Genomic DNA, 27,986 nt, shown 5'->3' on the forward strand with positions numbered 1-27,986 from the left:
TTCATGCCAGGGGACACAGCACAAAGCAAAGTCCTTCCCTTCTCCTTGGCAGCAAAGCAACTGCAGGTCAGTCCAGCAAAGCAACAGCAGGACAGTCTTCCTTCTTCAGTCTTCCAGCTTTCTCCTTGGCAGAGGTTCCTTCTTGATTCCCGGATGTTCTAATTTTCTGTAGTCTGGAGCCCTGTACTTATACCCCTAAAAGTCATTGTTCCCTTTGTGCAGGAGGGCCCTGAGCCCGGTTTGAACCAGTTCTGGGTGTTCCATGAGCACTTTGTTTTCCTGGCTTCTCCTTTCCTTTCAGAGAGAGGGGCGGGGTTGTCAGCCACCCAGCAGGAGGTGGAGCCAGCATTGTGGAAGGCAGTCACAGCCCTATTCAGGCCCATGTGCTACCCCCTCCCACCACTCTAAATGCAGATGTAGCTATTCAGCCCAGGGATGGCCCACTCAGCCTCAGGGAGCCACCCATCCCCTGCCTCTCACAAACCAGACAGTCAATTCACAAACAGGCCAAGGCAAGCAGAAAGGTCAGACAAAAGAACAGACACTTTCTAAAAGTGCTGTTCTCAAACACAGGATTTAAAAACCACCTTTCCTAAAAGATGTGTTATTAAATTCTGAGTTTAGGGATACCAGACTTTTATGTCATATCTTTTTCCTATGGGAAGATATGCAGGTATCCACTGTAGCCAGCATTCCCCATGATAGCGTATGGGCAAGATAGTCTTACAATAGTGGAAAATGAAAATGGCTGTAATTCACTACCAGAGCATGTCACCTGCACTAGTACATGCTCTACCTTTCACATACACTGCACCCTGCTCAAGGGGGGGTACCTTGAACCTTCCATAGGGGTGTCCAATGTGTTCAGAAAGGGAAGGCGTAGGTCTGGTAAGTGGGGGCACTGGCCAGGTTGACATGGCAGTTCACAGACTGCACACAGGCACTGCTGTGGCAGGCCTGAGACACTATTTGGGGCTACTCATGTGGGTGGCACAATCAGTGCTTCAGGCCCACTAGTAGCATTTGAATCACCAACCCTGGCACACTCAGTGCACTTTACTAGTGACTTCCTGGTGAAACAAATATGCCAATCATGGATAACCAATCAGAATAACAATTTACACAGAGAGCATATGCACTTTAGCACTGATCAGCAGTGGTAAAGTGCCCAGAGTCCTATTGCCAACAATCTCAGGTCAGGAAAAACAAGGGAGGAAGAAGCAAAAAAGTTTGGAGATAACCCTGCAAAAAGGCCATTTCCAACAAGGAGGAATTCAGTTTTAAGGGCATTTAGTTTGAAACGGTTGGAGGGTATCCAATTTAAGGTTTTGAGCAGGGTCCTGTTAAGTGACTTGATACCTTCGGGCAAACAAATTCCATGTAAAGTTGGGTGTCATCCTCATTCATGTGATATTGGATGTTGGAAGCTTTGAGGATTACAGTCAGAGGTTCAATGAAAATGTTGAAGAGCGTGGGGGAAAGAGAGGATCCCTGGGGGACACTCAGCATGCAGGGACTGGATACATTTTGATTGGATGTGACTCTTTGCGTTATGTTGTTGAGAAAAGAGGCAAACCATTTTAGGACATTCCCTGAGTGCCCCAACCTGCATTCTAAGTTGTCATGTTTGACTGTGTCAAATGTAGAGGAGAGATCCAGGAGAGTGAGAGCATCGTCCACGATATGAGTGATGGCCGTTTCTGTGCTCTGACAAGAGTGGAAGCCCAATTGGGATTGGTCGAGAAGTTGGAATTGGTCAATGTGTTTGAGCAGTTAATCATGCACACATTTCTCAAGGAGTTTTGGCAGGGTAGGGATGTTTGTGATTGGTCGATAGTTATTCAGGTCTTCAGGGTCTGCTGTGGGTTTTTTGAGAATAAGGAGAACTATGCCCACCTTCACGCAGTCCAGGATCTCACCTTGAAGAAGAGAAGCGTTGATGATCTTGGACCAGAGCGGGACTAGTGATCCTATCATTTCTTTGAAGACGCTGGGGTGGAAGGGGGTCATTGAAGTGATTTGAAGGTTTCAGGGACGAGAGTGTGCTGAGGATGTCAGTGTCGTTAAGGGGTGTGAATTGACTCCAAGAGGCATTGTTTTTGGGGGAGAGACAGGGCGGCATAAGTGGGGGCGAGGGCAAGGAGGAGTCAGGAGAGGGTGAGAGATTGATTAGAGCAGACTTTAGGTCTGATTGAATCTTACTCACCTTTTCGCGGAAAAGTCTGCAACGGCATTGCAGTTTTGCTGAAGGCAGGAGATGTGTGGGGATTGGCAAGAAGTGTTATTGGATTGTAGCTTGATCAACTCAAATAGCCTTTTTGGGCGATTTTTGGCTTTGTCAAGTTGGGATTTGAAGAAGGTTGTTTTCTCCGTTCTGGTGAGTTTATTGTGTCTACTCCTTTTTAGTTTTAGAGTTTTGAGTAGACCAGTGGATAGAGCTGATCTTCAAGCGCGGTCTGCTAATCTCAGGCTTCGTCTGTCAGCCATTTGGTTGTCATTGAACCAAGGTTTGGAGTCTTTGATGGGTTTTCTTTTTAGTTGAAGTGGGGTAGTTGCATTCAGGACAGACAACATGGCTTTGTTATAGTGTTCAGTGAGGTCGTGAACGTCGGTCATGTTTGCAGACGGCAGTAGGGAGATATTGCAGTGAGATATGAGCACAATTTAGTTTGTATTATGGAGCGATCTTTTCCACTGTTTTAGTTATAGTGGTTGTGATCTTTTAGAGTCTCAGCTTTCAAGGATACGGAAGTGGATAAACTGATGTTCCTACCAGTCACAGGGAAGAAAAGATTTGAGCCAATGAAGTTGGGATTGGAGATGATAGGTCTAGGGTTGAGCCTAAGTAGTGCATGGGACTGTCACAGATTCGGTCAGGGAGAGATAAGTTAGGGAGTTTTTGAGAGCATTAACCGCCTGTGGGTCATTCCAATGGAGATTAAAGTCACCAGGGGAGATCTGGAGACAGTGTCGTCCCAGATTGGAGGAGATGGTTTACATAGTTTGTTCAATTAGAGGGAGGTTGTCTCCTGGAGGGTGGTAGACGATGTGCAGGCTACATAAGGGTCTCTGCTTGCTAGTGATATCTATGCATAAATATTCACAGGATGATAGATTAGCTGAGGGGGACTGTTTTGCTGAGAGAGATTTGTGGTAGATACAGTCTATGCCACCTCCGGTTTTCTTAACTCGATCGAGTGTGATAATGTTGTGGTTGGAGGGACTAGAATGTCAAGGATGGGGCCTGAGGAGTCGGCGAGCCAGGTTTTGGTGAGGATAAAGAGGTCAAGTTTCTGAACCAGGATGAGATCTGCAAGGTACGTCGCATGTTTCACCACTGATCTACAGTTGAGTAACATGCATTTCAGGTGTGATTTGTGGACAGTGAGCGAGGGCTGCATAATGGGGATCTGCATGACATTGTTAATGTTTAAGGCATTGTCGTTGAGTCTGGAAGCTCTATGCAGATTAGATGTGATAGAAATTATGCTTTGTATCGCCTCTGTGTTGCCTTGCTTGAGATTGGTCATTCCAGGGGCATTTAAAGAGGCGTTGTAGGCTCTGCGGAGGGAGAGAATATCTGGTTCTGATGAATGATGTTTAGATCTGGTGGGTCTACATAGGGCGTTAGGGTAGGGAGTGGTAATCCAGTTCTGGCCTGGTGGTTTCTAACCAGGGTAATCGGTAACATAGTGGAAAGTGATGGTAGATTATGGTGGTATTGGATCATATGCAAGATCTCCTGCTAGCACTTGTTGGACGAGAGATCAAGGGCCAGCTCCTCTGTGGTATTAATGAAATTATGAATGACAGTTTTGAGAAGTTCCTAGTTATTTCCTTGAGCTTAGCAGCAGGATCCACTTGTGGATCATGCTCTTGTGGAGGGGAGGAGGAGTGTTGTACACTAGAGTGGACGTAGGTGAGTTCAAGGAAAGGGGATGAAGGGGAGGAGGAGTATTGTTCACTAGGGTGGGTGAAGGCGAGTTCAAGGAAAGGGGACAAATGGGAGAGGGTACAACGCCTGCGGAGGATTTCCGTCTCTGATGTACAGGAGAGCAGGGTAAGTGGACACTAGAAGGGAGGTTAGGGGGAACTGCTTTCGTGAAGTAGGGTGGGCAGGCCAGCGATGTGGAAAGGAAATTATGTAGGCGAGAGCTAGGTGGAAAGGGAGTGGGGGAGGTGTAGGAGAGGTGATCAGGGCTAAGGAAGACAATTGCTCCAGCATTACGGGAATGAAGTTGATCAAGACTGGGTGGTCGGGAACTGTGGGTGAGTCTGAAGAGCCTAGGATTGGGGGATTTAGGATTAATTGAGTTAGGGTCCTATGAGTGTTGTTCAAAGTAAGTGGGGCAGTCAACAGGTGGTTATGGCACATGAGAGAGGGATCATGGGGGTCTTGAGTCAGAGTTAGGGGAAGGTCGTTCCTAGAGTAAATAGGGGTATCACTTTGGTCCAGCAAATTTTTAATGAAGGTGAATCTGTCATCAAAGATGGCCAGGTTGCGGTCGGTGGCCTGAGTTAGTATAGTCTCATTGTTGTAGATGGATAAGGTAGCATTAGCTTACAATGTGGGTGACATCACAGCCAAGAGTCTAAGACCGTGAGGAAATTTCTTAGCCGAGCCGATTCTGAGTAAAGAGTGTAACTCTATTCTCCATTGAGCTCTTCTTTTAGTATGAAAGATCAGGTTACTAGTAATAGCACCTTTTTTTAGACAGGAATAGGGGTCAGAGATAAGGGTTTCTGGGTAAGCTTTGAGTAGACTATGTTTCAAAGATTTAATCGAGTGTTTGAAGAGGTTGGTTGGATAGTTAATTGTGTAGCTATTCGTACCAACCTTCTCTGGTCTGGAGTTCTGTCTGCATTGTGCGAGGGCGGGCATGATGGAGAGTATAAATATTGGGACCCTGAAGAAATAAGATCACTTTTGGACAACAAGAAGAAACCTCTGCTGAGGAGAGGAACCTGAAGAAAATGAGGAGAGACTATTCCAAAGCTGAAGTGCTGCTTATGGGATTAGCCTGCAGTGGTTGCCTGACTGCCAAAGAGAGGAGAAAGAACTTTGTGTGCTTTACTTTCAACTTGTGAAGGATCTCCAATGGCTTGGAAAAGAACTTGCCTCCTGCTGAAATCTCAGGGACAACAGACTTCACTCCAGCTCCCCAGAGTTCATTGGAAGTCCCTGCTGCTGATTTGGGCCTTCTGAGGGCCTGCATGTCGCAAGGAGCTGGAAGCTCGACTCAACGGGGAAGAAGTGTGTCGCCGTCGCTGCTGCTGCCGTAACATCGTAAATGTCGGCGCAGTAGCTGTCGTAGTGCACCGCATCAAGAGAAGCATCTCGCATCCCCAGTGAAGCGCCTGCCGTAGGAGCTGCTGCCGTTGCATCTTGGATGTCGCCGCTTTAGTTGTCGCATCATGTGGAAGCTTCTCGCAAACATCGGAGGAGAGTGTCGCAGCCGAGGCTGTTGTCATTGCGTTGCTGAACAAGGGTGTCGCCGCAGCAGCTGACGCATCGAATCAAGACTTCTCGCATTATCGGAGAAGAGTGCCGCATCAGGAAGATCTTCACGACTTTATTTCTCTGCACTGGAACTTTGACGCATTTCCATCGCTGCAACATTGCGTGTTATGGAAGCGCAACGCATTGGAAGCTACATTGACGCAAAGTGTTGCATCTTAAGAACTCAACTGAACTAAGCTAAAACTACCATCTTAAGTATAGTATTGTGGATGTTTGTTGTTTATGGTCTTGTGTTAAATCTATATAAAGAATACTTATTTTTATATACAACTGTGTGGTGTGCATCTGCAGTGTTGTCACTGGGTTACTGTATGTGGTCACAAATGCTTTACACACTGCCTCTGAGATAAGCCTGTCTGCTCGTGCCAAGCTACCAAGGGGGTGAGCAGGGGTTATTTTAGGAGTGTACCCCCTTACCCTGACTAGAGGCAAGGGTCCTTACTTGTCACAAGTACCTACCTGTGCCAACTAGAGACCCCCAAATCTAACATTGGTGGTCCATGGTGAGGATTCTGGACTTGCATATGTGACCCATGTACAGTGATTGGTGAACACTACTAGTGAGGGCAGACCAAAACGCGACCACATATTTTTTGGTAGATTTATTTCTGGGGATGGCAGAGGATTGAGAGGCAGACTTGGAATTGGATATGCAATGGTCGGGAAACAAGTAAGGGCGCAGGCTCCAGTGTCTGCTTAGAGCACAAGTAAGTTAGAGGCGAAACTGGGAAGAATTGGGCACCGCCAATTAGAGGAGCACCGGGCGGAGTATAGTTGGCAGCAGATTTAGAGGCGAATTAGGACCTGGATATGAGGCGGTTGGCATGGAGGCAGGGCGCAGATCCTGATGTCTGTGAAATAGGATGCAGTTAAGAATGGACTGAGGGCGGCGGTTGATTACCTAGACAGGGGGGCAAGGGGGGTGAGTCTTGATCGGCAGGCTCAGCGCCAGGATTAGGATGATGGTCTTCACACCAGATTCCAAGTTCATGTAACCGCTCAAACAGCGGGAGACCAATTGGCCTGGGTTTTAAATTTCTCAATGCTTGAGAGCAGTCTATATCAAACTATTTAGGTCCAGAGAAAGACCTGGTCCTGGCAAGAAGGTTAAGAAACTCTACGACTTGCGAGTGAAAGTAGAAAAGGCCTCCAAAACTGCATATCGTCTAGCTTCTTTATCTAAGCAAACAAAGAGCTTATCTGTACAGCATGAGACAAGCTTGGTCTAAGGGTAGCAGCAACTATCTGTGTCCACCTGGGCTGTCTACCCTGGCTAATCACCTTCAGGGCTCCTCCATCTCTTTGGGAGCTCACCTCTCCTACCTGCCTCCAACAAAGGGATAGACAAACAGGATTGTGGCCATTAAAGGGGCTAACTTCAATGCTAATTTCAGAGAGCCTTGAGAAGATAGGAAATGACACAAAAACAAAATTTAAGACTGACACACTTTCTTCCTCCCTGTAAAAGTGGGACTAACTTCCACCGAGTCAGAGTAGACAAGCTTATCTAATGCATAAGCAAGATCATGCTCATTTAAGATGCCGTTTAGAAGATTCCCTTGCACTGTATGTTCAAAATGTAAACCTTCCAATAACAAGCATCCCTGTGGTTTGTTTTATTGCTCCTGTGGGTTCTCACATAAGTAGGTAATAAAATACCCCCTGACAATTACAAACGCTACCCCACCACCCCGTTTCCTTCGCTCAAGCTTATTCAGAAAAGTGCCCACGACATGTAAATTGTTCACGTCATAATGGGATCTTTTGGCTTAATTCAAATGTAACAACATGGGTTTTGGAGCACCTGTGAAAGAGAGTAACAATGCTTGTAAAGTAAAGACCCCTATAGGGCGTAACTCACTTTCTACTTGTAGTTCAAGGGATACAGAAATAGCCAATCCACCTTTACACCCACCTAAGCTAGATTCAATTGCAATTATAAAGAATGACTAATACTCTTCCACGAATCTGTTAGAATGAGCACAAGTCTCTTGCAAGCAAATTATTCTACAATTTTTCACGTAGATTAGCCAGTTTATGTGATCAATCTTCGATAATCAGACCCGCTATATTCCAGCTAATAAATTTGAGATTGTTTGGATTTAATACTGCCTAACCAATTTGGGGAAGATAATTTAGTTCTGGGTAGAACTCATTACTTGGGGGCTAAGTCAGTCATAAAGGTCCACTGAACTCAGTGGAGCAAATAAGAGGTGTCCAACACAAACAGCTCCAGTGCAACCCTGCGCTGACCAGAGGCATGCTGGTTAGAGGGTTGCCTGGGTACGTATCCCACTAAATCAGGTCTATAAAAGTACTCCAATGGCAGCGCTATTGTAGAGGTGGATTTAAACTGGCATATGGATGCAAGGACTCGGACAGCGACTAGGGGTTTGTTGAAGTTTATAATCACACAGTCTCCAGCAAAGTTTCCTGTGTCATTACCAATCCATTTCACTCTCCTCACCAGATTAGTCTATTCTCCTGTACGAACACCTAAAGAAGAGTGCAACCCTAACCAATGAGTAACCTTGTTTTTAATTGAGTATGACTCTCGACAACATTGTCCTGTAACAGTGGAACATTAAGTTATACCACTATGTAGGGAGTAGCCTCAGGAGGTAAATTAATGGCAACCTTCAAGAACGACATGGATTGATCATTTCGCTTGTCAAGGATCTAATGTTTGCCATAGGCCTTTCTGGTACGGGCTGGGGACAATTAATAGTGTTTGCATCAGAAGCCTGTGGATGTGCCCCTCTCTCACTGACTGGGCACCTGAGGAACTGATTGCCTAGCTCAGAACCGTGCTGTGGCCTTGGTCTTGATCACTCCCCCACATGGCCTTGTGAGTGAGAAGAACCCATAACACAGTCCTACCTTCTTGTGGGCTCTTTAACTACCACTGTACCTGACAATGAGGAGGGAACTAACTGGTGCAGGGATCCCTTCTCTTTCACTGTGACCAATTTCTCAATAACACCAAGTAGAAAAGGTTTGTAACTAGCCTTTCAATTTTTTAATATAACATGTCCAAAAGTTCCTGAAACTTCTCATGATGCCTTTCATTATTCCTAAAATCAAGAGAAACGGGCGCAGGCTTCGCATTGAGAGGAGGATGAGTAATAGGGTGCTTTAGTCTTGGTCTTGCTGGCTCCCTTTTTGTCCTCTTGGGAGCCGGGGGCATGAAATATTGGGTCGTTTCCTCCAGTGATATAACTAAGTTAGAGGGAAAATGATGGAGACGTGCCTGAACCTGTGTAGTGCCTCTATTAGTAGGCGAAACAAAAATATCAGGGTCTGCAGCACAGGCAAAGGGCTGCTGCTCGCCTACTGTATCAGTGCTGTTAGCATTAACCATAACAGGGAAGACAGGTTGATTAGAGGTCCTACATCTCTCATTTGCACATGAGGCAAGTTCCTCCTCAAAAATTGTAATCTTGTCAATGAGGGCCTGCACAGCAGAAGAGAGGAAGGATAAGATGCTGGACTTACCACTAGTGTGTTTTGCTGATGCCCCATCCTTTTGCACTGATGGCTCGATCGGTGCTGAAGCCTTCCGCTTGCCCATGAAAAGTAACGTCTTTCATCCACCCAATGTGGAACAGGTGAAAGAGGAAGGGCCTGGTCCAGTCTTGGTCAGGTGCAGACAGGCCTGGTTATGGTTGGGCCTTTGCCCGGGCAAGCGCCCAGGTATGTCCTACACCACAGGGCAATGAAAGCGCTTAAAAGTGCAAGTTCAGGTGTCCCCTCCTCCTCCTGTGCTCCTGTTGGATGCTAGGGGGTGTAATCCCACCCCAGCACCACCACCACCAGCAACTGTGGCACACAAAGTCAGCTCCCATGCCATGGGACAATAAAACCGCTTAAGGGCATGAGTTCAGGGGTCCCTCCTCCTCCTGTTGGCTGCTGGGGAATGTAGTCCCACCCCAGCAGCACCATCACCAGCAACTGCAGCACAAAAAGTCAGGGTCACAGGAATTATGCCGTAGCGATTTTCACATTATTATAGATGTGCCACACAATCCCCAAACTACCTCATAAGGTGCAGATTTTAACAAAAAAGATTTTGTTTCTAGCTCAAATAGTTTAAAAGTTAAAAATGCAGCAACAAGTGTTGTAGCGCAGTGGATGGACCTTTGCAAAGCTGGACTGATCACCTTTCTGTTGCTTAAAGCCCATACAGTGTTACCAAGTTTAAAAATGACGAAATAACGCAGTACTTTTATTACAAGACGTGCCGCATTTTGCTGCATGATGTGACTTTTCTTGACGCATAATTTACTCTGCATAATTTGAACCTCTTCTGCCGCATAATTTTATATATATATATATATACATATACACACACACACACATATATAAACACAGTCAAAGTATGTAAATGCAGAGTTAACACGATTACTGCACACTTTTTCCCTTCCACACATTTACCATAATATTTAGCAAGAGGGATTAAGGCAGGAACATTAAAGTGGTAGAGACCAGGATGTTTTTTCATCAGTAATTTTTTGCCCCCACCCCTATTATAACCAACCTCTAAATGGTGTCACATAGTTTCACATTAGTCAAACAAAAGCTTAGACTTCCGAGAGTAAGTTTTGCAACTCACACTCTTGCTTATGGAGAGAACCTCTCCGACAGCACTTTCACTGAATAAACCTTCCTTCCCTATTTCGATAACAGTGTAATATTTGTCGCATTAATCATCCAGTAAAGCCTATAACTTACTGACAAAAAGTTACTTTAATTGTATTTCAAATTTAACGATGGATAAGACAGATAGCTTTAAAAAGATGAACTAATTACACATTGTGGGGGGTGCTATCTAATCATACCGAGATGTGAATTATTCAACGTACATCCACGATTGTGCTATCATTAATTCATTGTGGTGTTCTATCGCTCTCAGTAGGCGATACAAAAGATGCTGTCAGTCAAGTGGAGGCACATTTGAGTTTAAATACTTATACATTTTCTAGAAACGAGGACATGTGTGTTTCTTATTTTGTGTATGAATCCGGGTTCCTAGTAATTTTTGCTAAGGAAGAAGTACATGTATTTATATGTTTCTCATAAACTGTGCTACTTGTCATTTAAGTAAACAGAATTAAATAGAATTTAAGGCAGTAAGGAAAAAACAGTACACAATAATTTATTCGTAACCGATTATGTTTCTAATACTGTGCACCTTCCTGCAGCCAGATACGAAGATTTTCTAATCCTGAATTGAGGTACTACGGGTTATTTATATTATATTATGCAAATATTGACACAATTTATACATGGAGGTCATGTATGAATACATCAAGAAAATTCACAAAAATCTCGACAGTCCGAGTCAGAAGAAAATGTGTAGACTTAATCCCATAAGAATATTTTCAAGTTTGCAGTTAGTATTAGCCCGCATTTTAAAGAGGCACCCACCCGTCTATTGATTCCTGTATGATAAACAAAGCACAGGCATATATTACTTGGAACCTGCCTCATGGAGTGCGCCGTTTTTGGTTATTAATGAGGCAAGGTCTTCTTCCGTTAAACAACTTACTATCTAAATGGTATGGTTCCTCCCCAGCTTGTAATTTGTGCAATAATCCTGTACAGGACATTATGCATGTACTATTTACTTGTCCTGCTCTATTATCATGTCGTCGTAAATGGATAAGGCCTATCTGTTTATCTTTAGCTATTCTCTCTGCCCGGACCCTGACAGATTCCATTTATGTACCACCAAATACAATATTTTGTTATAGAATTTTTAACTTTTTAAAGTGCTTTTTAGATATATATTGAAACATTTATATGCTGTGTACTTTATTTAAATTTTTTTTTTTTTTTGAAAATCTGTTTATTAGCATAGTAAGTAAAGCAGTTACATACATTTTCAAGCTCAGTAGTAATCAGGGTGGTACATGCATGTGCCTGCTCAGAACATATATATACATAGGTACATTGATTTTTTATTTTGTTGTTGTCGACCGTAACCGTATCCGTTGAACAAACCCCAGTCGTTCCCAATCCCACCCACCACCCTCAAGAAATCCCTCCCGACACTCTCTCAACATGCATATGACTGAAGTATTTGTCAACTGGGTCACCCATGACAATGTGATATGTAGCTGCATCTATACACACAGGTAGGATGAGGTAAAATGGCCGATGGTTCGGGTTTCCCTGTACCCCATCGTAGTGCACCACGGTCAGTGACGGCGCATGAAAGACTAGTTCAGGACACATTTATTCTACAAGCGGCAAGACATATGTATCCCCGTCGTCCCCGTCATCCCCAGTTTCAAATGTACCCAACGTGGCAAACCATTCCAGCGAGATCGACGTTTTCCGTAGACCTCTGCGTTCCTCTCGCTGCAGTGCTTCGCCCTCCGCCTTACCCCATCGTACCACCTCTGCCTTCCATAGTTCAGGGTTGGGTGGTTTGGGTGACTTCCACCTCATCGTGATGGCACGTTTCGCCAGCAACAGGGCTAGGTCTGTAAAACGTGTTGCCACGGTCCTGGTGCATGTTGATGGTCCCAGCCCCAGCAGTGTGTGTTCTAGTGCAGGTGATCGGGACAGAGCACCAGCCCTCTCAAGCGATTCGTGGATAGTGGTCCAGTAATACCCCAACTTGGGGCATTGCCACAGCATGTGTATTAGTGATGCGTCGTCAGTGTCACATCGGGGGCAGTTGCTTTTCGCGTCAGGGAACATCACATGAATGCGGTGCGGGGTCAGGTAGGCCCTATGCAACAACATCAATTGAATGAACTTGAACTTGGGGTTCCTAGCTACCTTTTTTGGGAACTGAAGTATACGCTCCCACTCTTTGTCTCTCAGGGGCCTACCGATATCTCGTTCCCATGTCGCCCGGAGTGGCGACAGTGTGATTGCCCTCCCCATCTTGATGCTAGCAGTAAGCCATTTTTCAGATGGTCGCCCGTGCCCATGAGGTAGTGCATTGTGATTAGAGGGTTTGTAACAGGCTCTTGGCCCTCAGGTGACCATTTGTGCGTTATGTAATGGCGGAGGCCAGCGTGTAAAAGGAATGAGCCTGTAGGAACGCCCTGTGCGGCTCTAAAGTCTTCAAAGGACTACAGTACAATGAAAAACAGTAAAAAAAAATTCTGGGGCGAAATTAACACTCTTGCAAATGGCAGATTTGGGCATCACAGCTGCAGCATCTCAGAAGCTGACTGGACAGCTCACAAAACAGCGGCATTCCCAATACAAGATGCAGACAATGTCACATCAATCTCAATGACCACCTTCTCAGAAAACTCATTGATAAATCCTCCAGAAGGCCCATGGCTGAAAGATTCACAGGTCTGGATCACCCATAGGAGATTGAGACCAGAAGGGCCCCCAGACCAAATGGGCTCCCATTTGGAGAGGTATTGTACCCCCTATCTTCAAATCTGGCTCCCGGTCCAACCGAGTGAATTACAGATTGATAGCCCTTATTGATGTCGAAGCCAAGCTCTTTGCCTCCAGTTTATTATGAGGTCCGGAAGCTTGGGCTTCATCAGCAAACATCATCCTGAAAACACAGACATGATTTAGAGCTAGTACGAGTACAATGATGAACCTCCTTGCCTCCTTAACAAAAAAGATAAATGCAAATGCTCAAAACTATACACCTGCTTCCTCGATTTGAAAGCAGCATTCAACATGGTAGCAAAAGATTGTTTTTGGCCAACGATGGCTAGCTGGGGCGTACCATCGAAACTATGTGAGGCTATAATTAATCTGTTCTCAGATACCTGGGTTCGAGTAAAAATAGGCAACAGTGAGAAGTGGAGAAGTGTGGCTCAATGGTTAGAGAGGCAGACCCTGATGCAGAGGTCTAGCCCGGGACCAGGGTTCAATTCCCCGCCTCGGCGGGTCTTGGGCTCAAAATTCCACGGACCTGATCATTCTCGCCTCGGTGCCTATTCTAATCATAGGGTCCCACTCTGCAACTCTGGGCAATAGCTTGCTTAATCTCCACAACGGCCCCCACAATGCTAAGGATGCCTGGCCTTCACCCTGGGGGTGCCCAGGAGTGGACGCCTCACAGGGAAAACCAGGACGGGTTCCACAGCGGTATTCGTACAAGCGCCTTGAGACCCTTGCGGGTGAGTAGTGCGCTATACAAGAATCAATTTACAATGTGGAGTTGCTTATGAGAGCCATCCTTTCCAATGCAATAGGTCTCACATTTTTGAGAGTTTGAGCTACTAGCACTGGCATGACAATGCCTTTTATTTATCTGTTTTAAAAACCAACACAAATAAAAAAGGCATTGTCATTTACAATGCCAAAAGCTCAAACTCTAACAAATGCGAGACCTATTGCATTGCAAATGCTTGTTGTACTTGCCACGAATTCACAAAGGGATTCCTGGGAGGAAAAACCCCATTCATGGGTCAGAGCTCTCCACCACATGGCAGTCAGTCAGAATTCGCAAACTATGATCTGACTTATTCCTGCCCTGGGAATGGTAGGAGATTTGGTGTACTCCTCCTTACCCGATGGCTAGTGTAACTCTCTTTCCACGATGAAAAGCAAAAGGATCACCTCTACTTTTGGTGTGGGTTTAGGAGACAGGGTTTCTGTACAGGGAAAATAATTTTGCCTGTGGAGAGAAAAAAGACACTTCCACATGGCATCAATTCTCCCATCATGGATAATTCCTTACAGAAGGAACGAAAATATTTGTTTTGTTGTCAAAGTCCCCATTCCGCACTTTCATGTTCATGAAGTCCGTGCACCTTTCTTTGGAAGAGCCATGTCTAAGGAAAGGTTCACGGCTGCTATTGAAGTGAAACCGTGGCAAGGGGGCTTTTCCCCCAAAAAGCATTTGTTTTTTTTGTGTAAGCACCCATGCAGCGGTTTCTATTTAAGAGCGGCAGTGCACCTTTTGATAGACACAGCTTTTTTAAAGAAAGGGGCATGGCCCTTATACACGTGAAAGTGCGACTTGGAGGCTTTGACAAGAAAACAAATATTTGCAATGCAATATGTCTCGCATTTGCGAGAGTCTAAACTGTTGGCATTTACATGCCTATAGCTCAAACTCTCGTAAATGAGAGTCCTATTGCATTGCAAATGCTTGTTTGCTTTTGGGCTGCTGCCATGATCATCAATGTGTGTTGACTAGCATCATTAGGCTTGGAAATCTCAGCATCCTCTCCAGTCCCACATGCCGTGGAACATTTTGGGGGGTCTTGAAACCCAAACAGCATCTACATATGTAGATGCAGCACCGACTAGCACCTCTGGCATAAGAAAATGGTGCACTTCCGATTTCTATTCAGTATTGGTGGCACAAGTGGGGGCTCTCAGTATTCACACCTTCTTTTGGCAAGTTTTCTTGAGTTGCAATCGAAGATATAAGACAGTCCTTAAATAGACTGCCCCACTGTGCCCCCAAACTCCCCCTTTTTGTACTCTTTTCTGGCTACTTTCAGAATTAGAGGACACCAACATCATTCTGGGTTTGGAAAATGCAATTCTGTATTCCTTATACCACCCCTTGCATGAATTTTACCTGTTTGTCTATTCGGCAAGAGCATTCCTGCGGGTACATCAAAAGCTCCAGTAAAGTCGATTCTGTGTATAAAGAGGGACATTGTGAGGAGACCAAGGACAAAGGATTAGGGGTAATATTCACAAGGAGGTGTGATAACTGCTGCAAGAGTAGCGCAACAAAACTTTCAACATCGCAGCCCATCATGGGAAACTAACCCTGTGGCAACGTGGAATTCACAACACGGCAGTAGAATGCGATAGACACCAGACAATGTGGCAAATGTCTGCGTGAAAATCAACGCCATACCGCAAACATGCGATAGGCGAACGCAAAAATAATGCGATGAGGCCAACCGCGGTGCAAAAAGTTGCGTCTGGCATGACAATGCACCATAAAAACCCCGGGAAATACACACCAGAGACAAGCTAAAGCACGTAGCAACATGGATGTACCCTGAATCAGCGCAGAGCCAAACTCAAACCCCACAACCCCCACAGACTACCAGCAAGGAACAACTGGGTCGGAGAAGGCCTAGGAGAAGAGGGAGAGGAAGACGGGGTGCAGACCGCAGGAAAACAAGAACAGCGTCACAGAGGTAACAGAACACTACCAGCAACTGATCCAGAAGCAGAGGAATCCAGCACACCCCAAACAGACACAATGTACAATGCCATACAGTCTGCATGCAAACCAGCGCAATGCGCCAACATATATGCCAACACAAAGGCAACACGCACCTCCCCTTCACATCACAGAGGGGCACACAACACCTTCAGCAGAGCACATAATACAACACATCAGTGATGCCGGAGAGGACCACCACACCGTCGACACCAACACCGACACCCTACAACAGCCCATGGACATCCCACGCAACCCCCCACCAGGACCCGGACAGCCAAGAGACCCAGAGGAGAACACCGAACCTGCAACAGACCACACATCAGGAAGCACCCACAGGCATAGCTGGCTCACGACACTTTACCCACCCAAACATGGCATGTGTCAGCACGCAAAAAGGAGGTAGCCCAACAGGTGTCGGAGGGGACCGAACACATGGAATGTGAACCAGGACACATACGTAGGGGTCTGTCACCCTACAGGGCCCACCCACACCCCATTAAGGAGACCCACACTGCCATAGAGACACATGCAGATGCACATGCACATGCACAGAACCACGCCCAGGGGCGCGCAATGAGCAGTCACACACCCATGTTGGCTATGCGTACAACGGCCCTGGCCACTCCCCGTACAACGGCCCTGGCCTCTCCCCGCACGAATGGAGTGGGCGATGACAATGCTACATGTCCAGGTGCCAATAAAGGGGCAGGGCGCACATGCCTGTAGCCAGTTCAACATGATCTCTGCGTGTGTCACTGTGGTCTTGTAGTATGCATGTGGTCCCTGGGCCCTACGACTTTACATTGTACGGTGTACCACAGATGCAGACATGTCACCAGAGGCAGCGGTTTGGTGTCTGGAAATGCAACATTAGGGCTATGGCAAGATCATGTAATACATGAATAATAATAAGAATAGTGAATAAAATAACATGACATGTTTAGGTATTCCAAAGGTCTTCAAGCCAGCTTTTAATAATGTTTCTTAAGTCTCAAAGTGGTCGACAAACAGATGGATTTTCAAAAAGCTCAGTTTGTAATGAGAGGGTCTTCACCTTTCTAATTTCTAAAGTTAAGTTGGACAGTATCTTGAAGATCCATGGCTAAGATCCAACAAACCGTATCATCTTTAATACTGGAGTTAGGTTATATTTCAACAAGTTATTGAAAGCGCCAGTATTGCATACCTTTCCGAAATATGTTTCCAGTTTCTAAGGTATGCAGCAATTCATTTCAATTTAAGTGACGAGGGGTCGGAGTAGGAAGCAGCCTCGAGCTGTCTCACAGATACTGAATAAAATGTGTTGCGTGGGCAAGAATTGGGTTACTGGTTAAGGAGGTAAAGCCCTACTCAAGCAGGGACACAATCCTTGTCAGGGTGAAGTCACAAAGCAACCCCTAAATTAACCTGTGCTCAACCCTCGGGTAGCTTGGCACAGGGCAGTCAGGCTTAACTCAGAGGCAATGTGTAAAGTATGTGTGCAACACTTCAAACAGTACCAAAGTGAAAACCATAAAGGATCCATCGGCAGTTAAGAACAGAGTACAGTTTAATACATACAATCTACTCTTCTCATTCTGCAGGGAGGCCCCATCAATTTATGTGACATTACAAAGTAAGAGGGGAGGGAGCAGTGATTGAACTGGAAGTGTATTAGTGGCAGCAGCAGGAGTGGGCAAGCAGTGGAGATGGGTGGGGGAGAATTAAAAAGATAAATAAAAAGAAACCCAATCGAGATGAGTAGGGGTGAGAGAAGCAACTGTTGAGCTGGAGTTGAGATCGCGTGGATTGCTGGAATAAAAAAAAAAGTAGTTTCCTGAATATAAGCAGGTACTGGAAGGGTAGATGTCATCCCGTAAAAAGCACAGTAAATAAGCTATACTCCAGGGTCGGGACAAACACAAGAATAGGAAAGAAAGAAACTGAATACAGAGATGTTTTAAGGCATGGGCAAAGTGGGCAATTGCCTAGGGTCCCCACCTTCCATGGGCCCCCTTGTAAATTAAATATAATTGTTGGCATTCTTGCCATAATAACATTGCCCATATAAAACACTTCTTTTTCTAATCTGAAAGTCGAGCACACTTAACAGAACCTGAGTGCCAGTTTTTCAAGGGGTTTAGGCCATGGCAAAGTCAGCACAAACTCTTGCAAAGATATTCACTTTTCAGCACAAAAGGGATTGCCCTGCTTTACAACACTTAGCAACAAAAGGCCATACTAATGTGTAACTTGGTCGGATTAGCAAAGGCGCCCATACTTTTTCACTCAAAACCCGATATACTAAGCCAGGCGGCCTGGGCTTTGCATAAAAAACATAACGCCTCCTAGAAACAGACGGTGACACAAAGAATGTTTTCATTTCTCCAAACATTCCACATATTGCATGTGTGCTGCACTGTACAGCACACACATACAATGTGCGGAATGTTTAAGGACAGTATATGCATGGAATTTTGTGCTGGAAAATTATGTTTCCAGAACAAGGACTATGCTAGACAGCATGCACACACCTCTGCATCATGGCGCAAACATTGTGTGTGGAACTATGCAGCCTATCTGTGTGCCAGCCAGGGCTAGTGAACAGATGTGGTGGTTGAGGTGGAGCTGGACAGGGGACCCCTGGTGTTGACAGAGGTACACACTCCCGACAGTAATCTCCAGTGGTTCCTGGAAACTCGTGGACCCATGTTTCTGGGGGGGTGATTTTAATTGTGTGGTGGACCCCCACCTAGATAGGTCGACCCCACATCTGACTGGCAAAGGTAGCTTAACAGCCTTGTGTCTTTTTCGCACATGGATTAGCAACTCCACTACCCATTAGCTGCACACGTGACAGACCTGTTCCTGGGCAATGCAGCAATGGTTGGTTGCGATCAAGACGCTGAATATTTGGGCAGGACTTTATTGAATCACTGTCTCCTTAAGGTGGTAGTGGGGTGGGGTGGGGCAGAAGCTTGGCTATCATTTCTACATTGAGTCTCAACACTTGTGTGCTCCTGTTCAGTGAAGATGTTGGGGTACACATTGATCAATATTTCTCATTGAATGAGGGGACAGCGACAGAGAGGGGGGTGAAGTGGGATGCATTCAAATCTGTAATATGAGGGTTGTGCATTAGGACCTCCGATGGTGTAAAGGTCATGATGTGGGCTGAGATTACTGCACTGGAGCATCATAATTAAGTGGAGGAGGTACTGTAGAGCATGGAGCAGGGAGGTGGATGTGCCTTGCCCGCTCTTCGGTGGGAGCACAGTGCGCTGTTAAATCAGTGAGGGCAGGTGGACTACAGAAGTATGTTGCGCTGCAGCATAGTGAGGGGGAGCGGGTGGGAGGCATATTAGCATGGCTACTTCAATCTGATGTTTCATGAGTCACTATAAGTGCTGTTAGACCTGGCATCCTTGGTGTGGTTTCCCCTGTCTTTTTGCCTCCACCTCCAGCATTTTTAACTGTGTACTAGACTTTGTTTTTTGCTGGTTTATGTACTCTGGCCACTTTCTCATTGCTAATCAGTGCTAAAGTGCAAGTGCTCCCTGTGTGAGATTAGGATTGGATATCCATGATGGTCATATTTGATTTATTGTTAAGGCCCTAGTAAAGTGCACTGTGTGTACCCTGGGCCTGTAAATCAAACACTACTAGTGGGCGTACAGCACTGGTTGTGTGCCATATGAGTATCCCTGTAAACTTGTCTCTGACCTGCCATTGCAGTGTCTCTGAGTGCAGTTTTAAACTGCCGTGTCGACCTGGCAAGTGCACCCAGTTGCCCGTCCCTAACCTTTCCTTTTATTTCGTGTAAGGCACCCCTAAGGTAGGCCCAAGGTAGCCCCATGGTCAGGGTGCAGTGTATGTGAAAGGTAGGACATGTACTGGTGTGTTTTACATGTCCTGATAGTGAAATACTGCCAATTTCATTATTCACTTTTGCAGGGCCTATCTCTCCCACAGGTTATCATTGAAGCTGCCTTATAAGATCTTACAGGTGTAACTTTCAATTGGGAAGAGATTGAGGTTTGGAGTTTGGGCTCCCTGAGCTCAGAATTAAAAATATATATTTTTATCAAAGGTGGTTTTTAAATTGTGTGTTTGAAAATCCTACTTTTAGAAAGTGGGCATTTTCTTGTGTTACCATCCTGTGCCTCTGCCTGCCTGTGGAATCAATGTCTGGTTTAGACTGACAGATGGTTTGTTTGTGCACTCACTCTAGACAGTCACGCAGAGGGAGCTGAGGTGTGCCTTGCATATCCTGATAGCTCATCACCAGGCTGATAGGTCTTCCTGAGCTAGAGTGGTGGGTGGATTTGTAACTGACGCCTGAATAGGGCTGTGCCTGGCATCCCACAATGCTGTCTCCAACCCCCTGTAGTGTGGCTGGAGCTAGGGCAGGGCAAAGAAGGAACTGTGCACTACAAAGACTATCCTTTGAAGTATGCCTGCTTCAAATGCGAAAAGGGGTATAAGTATTGGACCTGTAACCCTAGACTTTTACAACACTTATGGACTGAGGACTCTGTCGAGAAGAAGAGCTGAAGAGCTGTCATTGAGGAGTATTGCCCCTTTGCTGTGTGTTGCTTTTCTGGGTTGGCCTGCAGTTGCTGCATCAATTTGGAGCTCAGGAACTGTCTGTGGGGGAAGTATCCTCTAGGGGTGGCAGCAGTGTGTCATCCAGGAGTATGTCCACAGACAAGCTGGCGTACAAGTGACAGGCCAGAGAGCATGTACGGGAACTTGAGAATATCAAATTGGAAAATAAAAAGTTGGGAATGGAGCAAAGGCAACAAGAGAACGAGTGAACCCTTCCTCTGGAAGAGAGGAAATTGCTTTTAGCTCATGAGTAGAGTATGTAGGAGCTGGACATCAAGGGCAAGCAGGCAGAGTCCAGCACAAATAGTGGCAGCGTATGTCCAGTGCAATCTGAGGGGAGGGTGTACATTCCCAAAGATCTAGTACAAAATTACAAAAGAGAGGATGACATACATAGTTTGTTTTTGGGTTATAAGTCCTCTCCCCACATGCGCTAGGCCCCTGACATACACTGGGGGCTGGAGCTGAGGAAGCACTTTCCGTTAGAGCTGAGGGGCACTTTGTCAGCCGTAGGGCCTGCACCGAGCCTCACATTCACTGTCATGGAGGATGCCCTGATCACTAGGTATGGTCTCACCCCAGAGCAGTGCAAGAACAAGTTTAGGTCTTTCAAGAAATCTGATTACCAAACTTGGCTTGAGTGCGTTGATCATTTTAGAAAAGCACTGGAAGGCTGGGTGAGGAGCAGCCATGTCACAGACTATCGGGGTTTTATAATTTGATTGCATGGCAGTACTTGTATAGTCTTTGTTAGGTAGCTTGCTCAGGAGGCGGTCTGCTAGATAAGCACAAGGAGACTCCGCCAAAGATGGGCAGGGTTCCCAACAAAAGAGTGGGGGGGAACAAGGGTAAACAGAGGGAGTTCTCTAAGGACCCAATCTAGTTCCCAGGGTAAGGATTATCATCCGGCCCCCCCCCAGCCCCCCCAACTGATAGGAAACCTTGGATCTGTACAGGAATGCCTGCAGATAGGGGTCCCCAATATGCATGTGTTCAGGAGGGTCACATGAGGAGGACTCAAAGTGGACACCAGCACCCGCTGGTGGGCAGACACAGGGGTTGACCAGTGTAGCGGTTGGGGAAGAGTTAGTTCCAGGAGAATGGTGGGAGCCAGCTGAGATGACCCTTGTCTAAGAGGGTCATGACTGGTTTGCATAGGGCTGGGTCAAACGGAGGTGGCATAGTGTGCAAAAGAACAATGGGCTGAGATGTGTCTCTGTGTAATCATTACCAGTGGCTGAGATTAACTGAGGCATATCACCCACCACTTTCTGTTTACTTTTAGAAAGTGGCATTTTCCTGCATGAGCCAAATCTGCCTTTTGCTAGTTTTCCAGGGTCATCTGACTGGGCCTGGGTTTGAAGAGGTGAGGGTCTTCTTGACAGGATGGTTAGGAATGAGCTGTGCACCTGCCCTGATTGCACTACAAAGGTTAGCCTGAGGACTAATCCCTAGCCCTTCATGACTTCAGAAGAAGTCTACCCTGTCACTGGCAGATGCAGCTCACACATGGGCCCGTCTACCCTTTGTTTCACTAGCCAACCAAGGGGAAAGAATAGAACTGAACAGAAAGTAGTGTATCCCACCCATAGGTTGGCACTGGGAGTAATAATAGCATATTAGAACCCGAAATCAGAACACTCCTTGGCCTGTGAAGACTCAGAAGAAGGAATTCACTTCTGTCTGAAGCCTGGAGGAAGACTGTACTTGCTTGCCTTGAACCCAGAACTCCAGAAGTTACTCCACGGGTCAGTTAGCTGACCTCTTGTGTGAACTACAGGGATACAACAAGTTCCAGGGGCTTTTGTGCTTCTTAGCTGACCAGTCCCAACTGGACCTAACATGGTCCACTCTGCTGGCATCTGTGGGAGTGAACCCTGCCCTGAGTGCTACCCTCAAGGTTCGACCATTGGCTTGAGTGAGAACGCACTACTCCCTGACTAACTAAAGGTTTCACGGGAGATGACACAGTGCAATGCAGAGATGTGCTGTTCCTATCTGAAGCTTTGCCACATCCAATGCCAAGAACACAGATCCTCGTCGATCCCAACTAAAAGCCTCAATGGATCCAATGCAGAGTGAAGCAAAGCTGTGCCACACCATCCTCATATCAAAGTCGGAAGATAAAACTTCCAATGGGACAAACCTGGTCCTGTATCTGACCCAAGCTCCATTGCAGTCAGCCTGAAAGTGTGACTTTGCCCCAATCTGGCATGACTAAAAACCCACAGTTGGCAATTCATGTCTTTTGGTGCTTTTTTTACCTCAAATCAAATAGAAATTCATCACTCTTGCTCTACTGATTGGATTTTTGTTGTTTTGATGTCATTTTATTTAATAAAATGTACTTTATTTTTCTAAATTGGTTTGGCATTTTTCATGTGTTGTTTTTCATGTTATTATTGTTTGAGGACTGCATACATACTTTACACTTTGCCTCTAAGTTAAGCCTGACAAGCTTCCACAGGGTTACGCCCAGGTTTCTTTAGTGACTCCGAGGTTCACCCTGACAAGACTTGGGATTATTATTTGAAGTGGGTTCTCACTCACTTCAGCAATTTATTACACTTCCATTTTCGAAAGTCTGTAAAACATGATCTATTAACATGGATAATAGTAACACCTTTTTTTACGGCAATTATGGATAGTAAAGTCTGCAGCACTACATCAAAAACAAATTCGTTTTATTATTTATTACTGACCTCAATGAGTAAGTTTCATAGTGTTTGTTGTAGTTATTTCTCGAACGGACTTAGCAAGCAGTGTATGCCTGTTACAACACCCCCTACCACCTTCAGGACGTTGCTGCTTACATAGTACTGCAGCGTGGTCTTCAGGAACATACTGCGGTCAGACATGGGTGATATTTTATCCCCTTCGATGCTGATGACGAGCTCAGCTCGTCATCAGCCACGGGGGGCGTGTGCGGATGACGAGCTGAGCTCGTCATCTAACGCGGCTTTTTTAGCCGCGTAGCGCGAAAATAACCGCCGCAGCGATGCGGTTTAGAGGCTGCACCGGCCTTTCTAAAATGATCATCTGTCCATCAATAGGTCGTTTTCAAGGCCCTCTGTATGGTTCTGGACACTGGTAAATGGCCTTACCCCACTTTTCCTCTATACACGATTCAAGTAGGTATGGGCGAATTTTGCGAATCTCGCGTTCGCGAATTTTGCGGATTTGCGAACTCGCAATCCGCAAAACCTGCGAATTCCCGCGGATTTGCAGATTTTTTTTTATGTTCGCACGGGTTTCTGCAAGTTCGCGTGGGTTTTGTACAATTTTGCAAATTGCGAAATTGTACAAAACGCGTGCGAACTTGCAGAAACCCGTGCGAACACAATGTGCCCAGTAGGGTATGTGCCTCGTCTTGTGTGAATAAAAGGTCAGAGAAAGATCAGTTCAGCAGATGAAGAGAAAGAAGCTCCTGGTCACAGGAACAGCACGGGTATTGCGCTCGTGAAAGTCAAGGATGCAAAGCCTATCCAGCATCACAGCTGATTTTCCACAGTAGATTTGGGAAGAAGGCACACCTGTCCAGCCTCGACGACGCTCACGATTGTTTTTGGGCTAATGAATGAGTCACTGAATTTGAGCATCAACTAGTTCGAGCGTCCATGTGTGTGTTACTATGCAATCGTCCCGAAGGGCGCAGGGGTCCCTTGAGTGAGCTGTGAGCTGTAACTATTTTACAATGGCACCAGCAAGCTGCCAGCACCGTTGTAAAATAGTTACAAAGTTAGCTTGCACAGGAAGCACTTAGATAAAATAAAGCAGCACCTGCTTCGTTTTATCTAGTGGTTCCTGTGCAAGCTAACTTTGTAACTATTTTACAATGGCGCTGGCAGCTTGCTGGCGCCATTGTAAAATAGTTGTATGAGTGGGAGTTCAACTTTTGAACCCGTTACGCTCGCGGATTTTTTTTTGCGGATTTTGCGGGAAATCCGCAAAATTCGCGGATTGCGGATTTCCCAAAAATCCGCGAGCGTAACGGATTTCACGCTCACACTTAGATTCAAGCCCTGCCACCCTATCTATCAACGTATATCACCTTCACTGCAGAGGAGCCTGGGCAGCAGAGAATTTTCAGGACAAGCGCAAGAAATCTAGAATACGATGACTGTTAACCTGTATATTACACACGAGTACATTTCATTAAACATCTGTCACAGACATGAGTCTTTGCAGCTTGGGATATTTGAGCTCTGCTCTGTTATTTGAGTAGTCGTTTTCTTATAGCTGCAGGAGGTAATTTGTGTAAACTGAGAGCACAATAAAATGCCCTTACCATAACAACACAACAAAGCCCAGCAAAGCATGCTATACACACCATAACATAACTTAACATGGTCAGCATAAGCATCCAAACACATATAACACTCTGATTAGTCTGCTAATGTAGGATTCATGATTTGGCATGTTGGGAACCTGTTGAAATGCACATAATTGATGTAATCTACTAGTTAGTCTCTAATTTTAATGTCTAAATCAAGCACATTATTAATAGTTTTCGCAAGGTTTATTAGTGGTTTATTAGTGTGTGTGGGCTTTTACATAAATATTACGAAATAAACATAAAATGGCATGAATTTCATAGATTGAACCTTTTTCCGTTTCTATTATGGACAGCTAGCCAACATCTTCATTGGGGAAACGATACCATTTAATAAGAGTGTGCACATGTAAATATGTCTATGCATATGCATAACGTTTCAAGTTAACATTCACCAGCTTTATTCTAAAGCCTGTATACCCATTTCCGAAGAATGGGGAGGGCATTGTTATTTTATAGAAACACTGTACATCAGCTATAGACTTCACCCCCACCTTCCCACACAAACATCTTAGAATGCTCCGAGTTCTCGTGTGAAAACCATAAACCTGTTGAATAACATAACATGTGTATTTGTAAAGCGCATGTTCACCCAGAGGTCTCTTGGCGCTGAATAACAGATGTTCATTGTTACCCAACTCAATGGTACTCATTTTATCGACCTCAGTTGGATGAAAGGCTGAGTGGACCCGCAGGGATTTGAACCTGTGACCATAAGGTCGAACACAGGCCCCTGCAATGGACGCATTAGTCCACTGAGCCACCACATGTCCAGAACATCAAAGTAATTGCCTCCTTCATCACTTATTTAACCACATATCTCCTCCATTGACGTTAAAAGGTCATACCTCAGGTACTTTCCTATGATGCTCTCTCTGTTCATGAGCCTGAACTCCTCTGCTTTGTGAATGCCCATTGATTTCCTGGCACAGCTGAAGCAGACGCTTTAAGGTGCTCTAGTCACGTTTCAGCCTGTTGCATTATGTTTCATGCAAGTCCCAGCGCTCAGTGTTATATGGTGGCGTGGATTGCCACCAAGTGCTATAGTGCACTGCACTTGTATTGCGTGAAATGCCTCAATTACGGTCTGGTTACTTGTCAGACAGATCAGGGACATCTTAAGGATTTTAGGGCCCCGGGCCATACATATTTAGGAGTCCCCTGTTCAGAACACCTTGAATTCATGCCCTCTTTGGCTACCTCACTGACAGTGCACAGGCACACATGTTCAAATTCTAAGGGGTCGATTCCGATTCGGGAAAAAAACGTCCGTACGATTTGTATCCGGAGCCCTCTCCGTATGAATCGTATCCGTCCGTCCGAGTCGCGTAGTACGATCCGTATTCCGTGAATCCGTCCGCATCGTCGCGATCCGTACGTAGTGCAAGGCTGAAACCGTGAACCGTACGACTCGTACACATGCCGTACGACTCGTACACATGCCGTACGACCGGACGAGTACGATCCGCACCGGGTTATGAGGATGTGATTCGTACGGTCCACGTCAGGTAAGGGCGAGTGGTACGGAAAAGCACACAAACACATACACGGTCCGTGCACACCATGCTCGCAGGGGTACGGTGCATACCCCTGCGTTCATGGGGTGTACGAGCCGTACCCCCTGTACGATGGGTGTACGAGCCGTACCCCATGTATGATGGGTGTACAAGCCGTACCCCATGTACGATGGGTGTACGAGCCGTAACCCATGTACAATGATTACACCCATCAAACATGGGATACGGCTCGTACACCCATCGTACATGGGGTACGGCTTGTACACCCATCGTACATGGGGTACGGCTCGTACACCCATCGTACATGGGGTACAGCGCGCACACCCCATGCTCGCAGGGGTACGCACCGTACCCCTGCGATCATGGGGTGTACGCACCGTTCCTAAGGGGGCCGTTCCGTACCTGTTTCGGCCCACTTTGCCCATGCCTTAAATCGTCTCTCAGAGGGAGCAGAATTTCCTTATGGAATTCCACTCCGCTTTATTCCTCGTGGGTCAGTTTTTTAAGAATCCCGGTTTTACTAGGTGTGGGAGAACCATACCCAATTTTCCCAGCCAGAAATTTGTATGAAGGTTGGCTGTAGCAGCCGTCAAGCCTTATTACCTGTGCTTTTTAGGTTTCATCTGCACATCGCTTGCGCTGTGCTTCTGAAATCACTTCTATTTAATTTATCTTAAAAGGGGGCTCTTACCAGTTCCCATTCTCGAATTACTGTGTTCTTTCGCTTTTTTGTGTGGAACTTTTTTTGTTGTTAATTTTACCTGGCTGCACGCATTTTCTTCTAAAGCTGTTCACACTGTTTAAGCCTAATGTACTGCCAATATAAGATCTCTTCATATGGACAAGGCAGACAGCTTCTAACAGTATGCTGGCATGCTTGCTTTTTATTACTTAGATGTGTAAAGCTGATGCTTTAGCCTTAAAATGTTTGTGGCATTTCCTATTCATACCTCAGTACCCTTCTTTGCACTTTGTACACATTATCAGATTGGTTTTTCATCTTCATTTATTAGGTCATTATGATCAAATTCTAAATACTGTAATAAACATTGCACGCTAAAAATAAGGTTATTATATTAGAGCTATGCTACTACTAAACAGGCAGTCACAAGTGCAGTTATATAGCAGGCACAAGGGCAATGATTTCAATGGTACTGAAGGTGCAATGGCACTAGGGACAAAAGGTCTCAGAACTCCTCAAAACACCAAATATTGCTATAGTTAACTACTAAATAAGCAGTCACAAGTGTATTTATCTTGCTGGCACTAGGGGATGATTTGAATGATGCAGCAGGTGCAGTGGCACCAGGCACAAAAGTTGTCAGAACACATTGAAACACCTAATATTGCTATATTTCCCAACTCAACAGCCAGTCACAAGTGCAGTTACCTTGCAGTTGAAAGGAGCTTGATTTACATGGTGCAGCAGATGTAGTGGCACCGGGCCCAAAAGTTGCCATAACTCCACTAAACACCAAATATTGTCACATTTTACTACTAAACAGGCAGTCACAAGTGCACTTATCTTGCAGGCAAAAAGTCATTATTTGAATGGTGATGCAGCAGCTGCAGTGGCACCAGACCAAAAAGTTGTCAGAATTCCTATAAACACCTAAAATTGCTATATTTTACAACTAAACAGCCTCAGTTATCTAGCAAGCACTAGGGTCATGATTTCAATAGTGCAGCAGCACCTGGACCAAAAGCTCCAAGCACCCCACTAAACACCTAATATTGTTATATTTCATTCCTAAACAGGCACCCACAAATGTAGTTACACAGCAGACAAGAGGGTCATGATTTGAATGGTGCAACAGGTGCAGTATCACCGGGCCCTAAAGTTGTCAGAACTCCTCTAAACAAATAATATTGATTATTTGACTACTAAACAGGCAG

Source organism: Lissotriton vulgaris, chromosome 8 (assembly GCF_964263255.1).
Source record: "Lissotriton vulgaris chromosome 8, aLisVul1.2, whole genome shotgun sequence".
Taxonomy (NCBI): Eukaryota; Metazoa; Chordata; class Amphibia; order Caudata; family Salamandridae; genus Lissotriton; species Lissotriton vulgaris.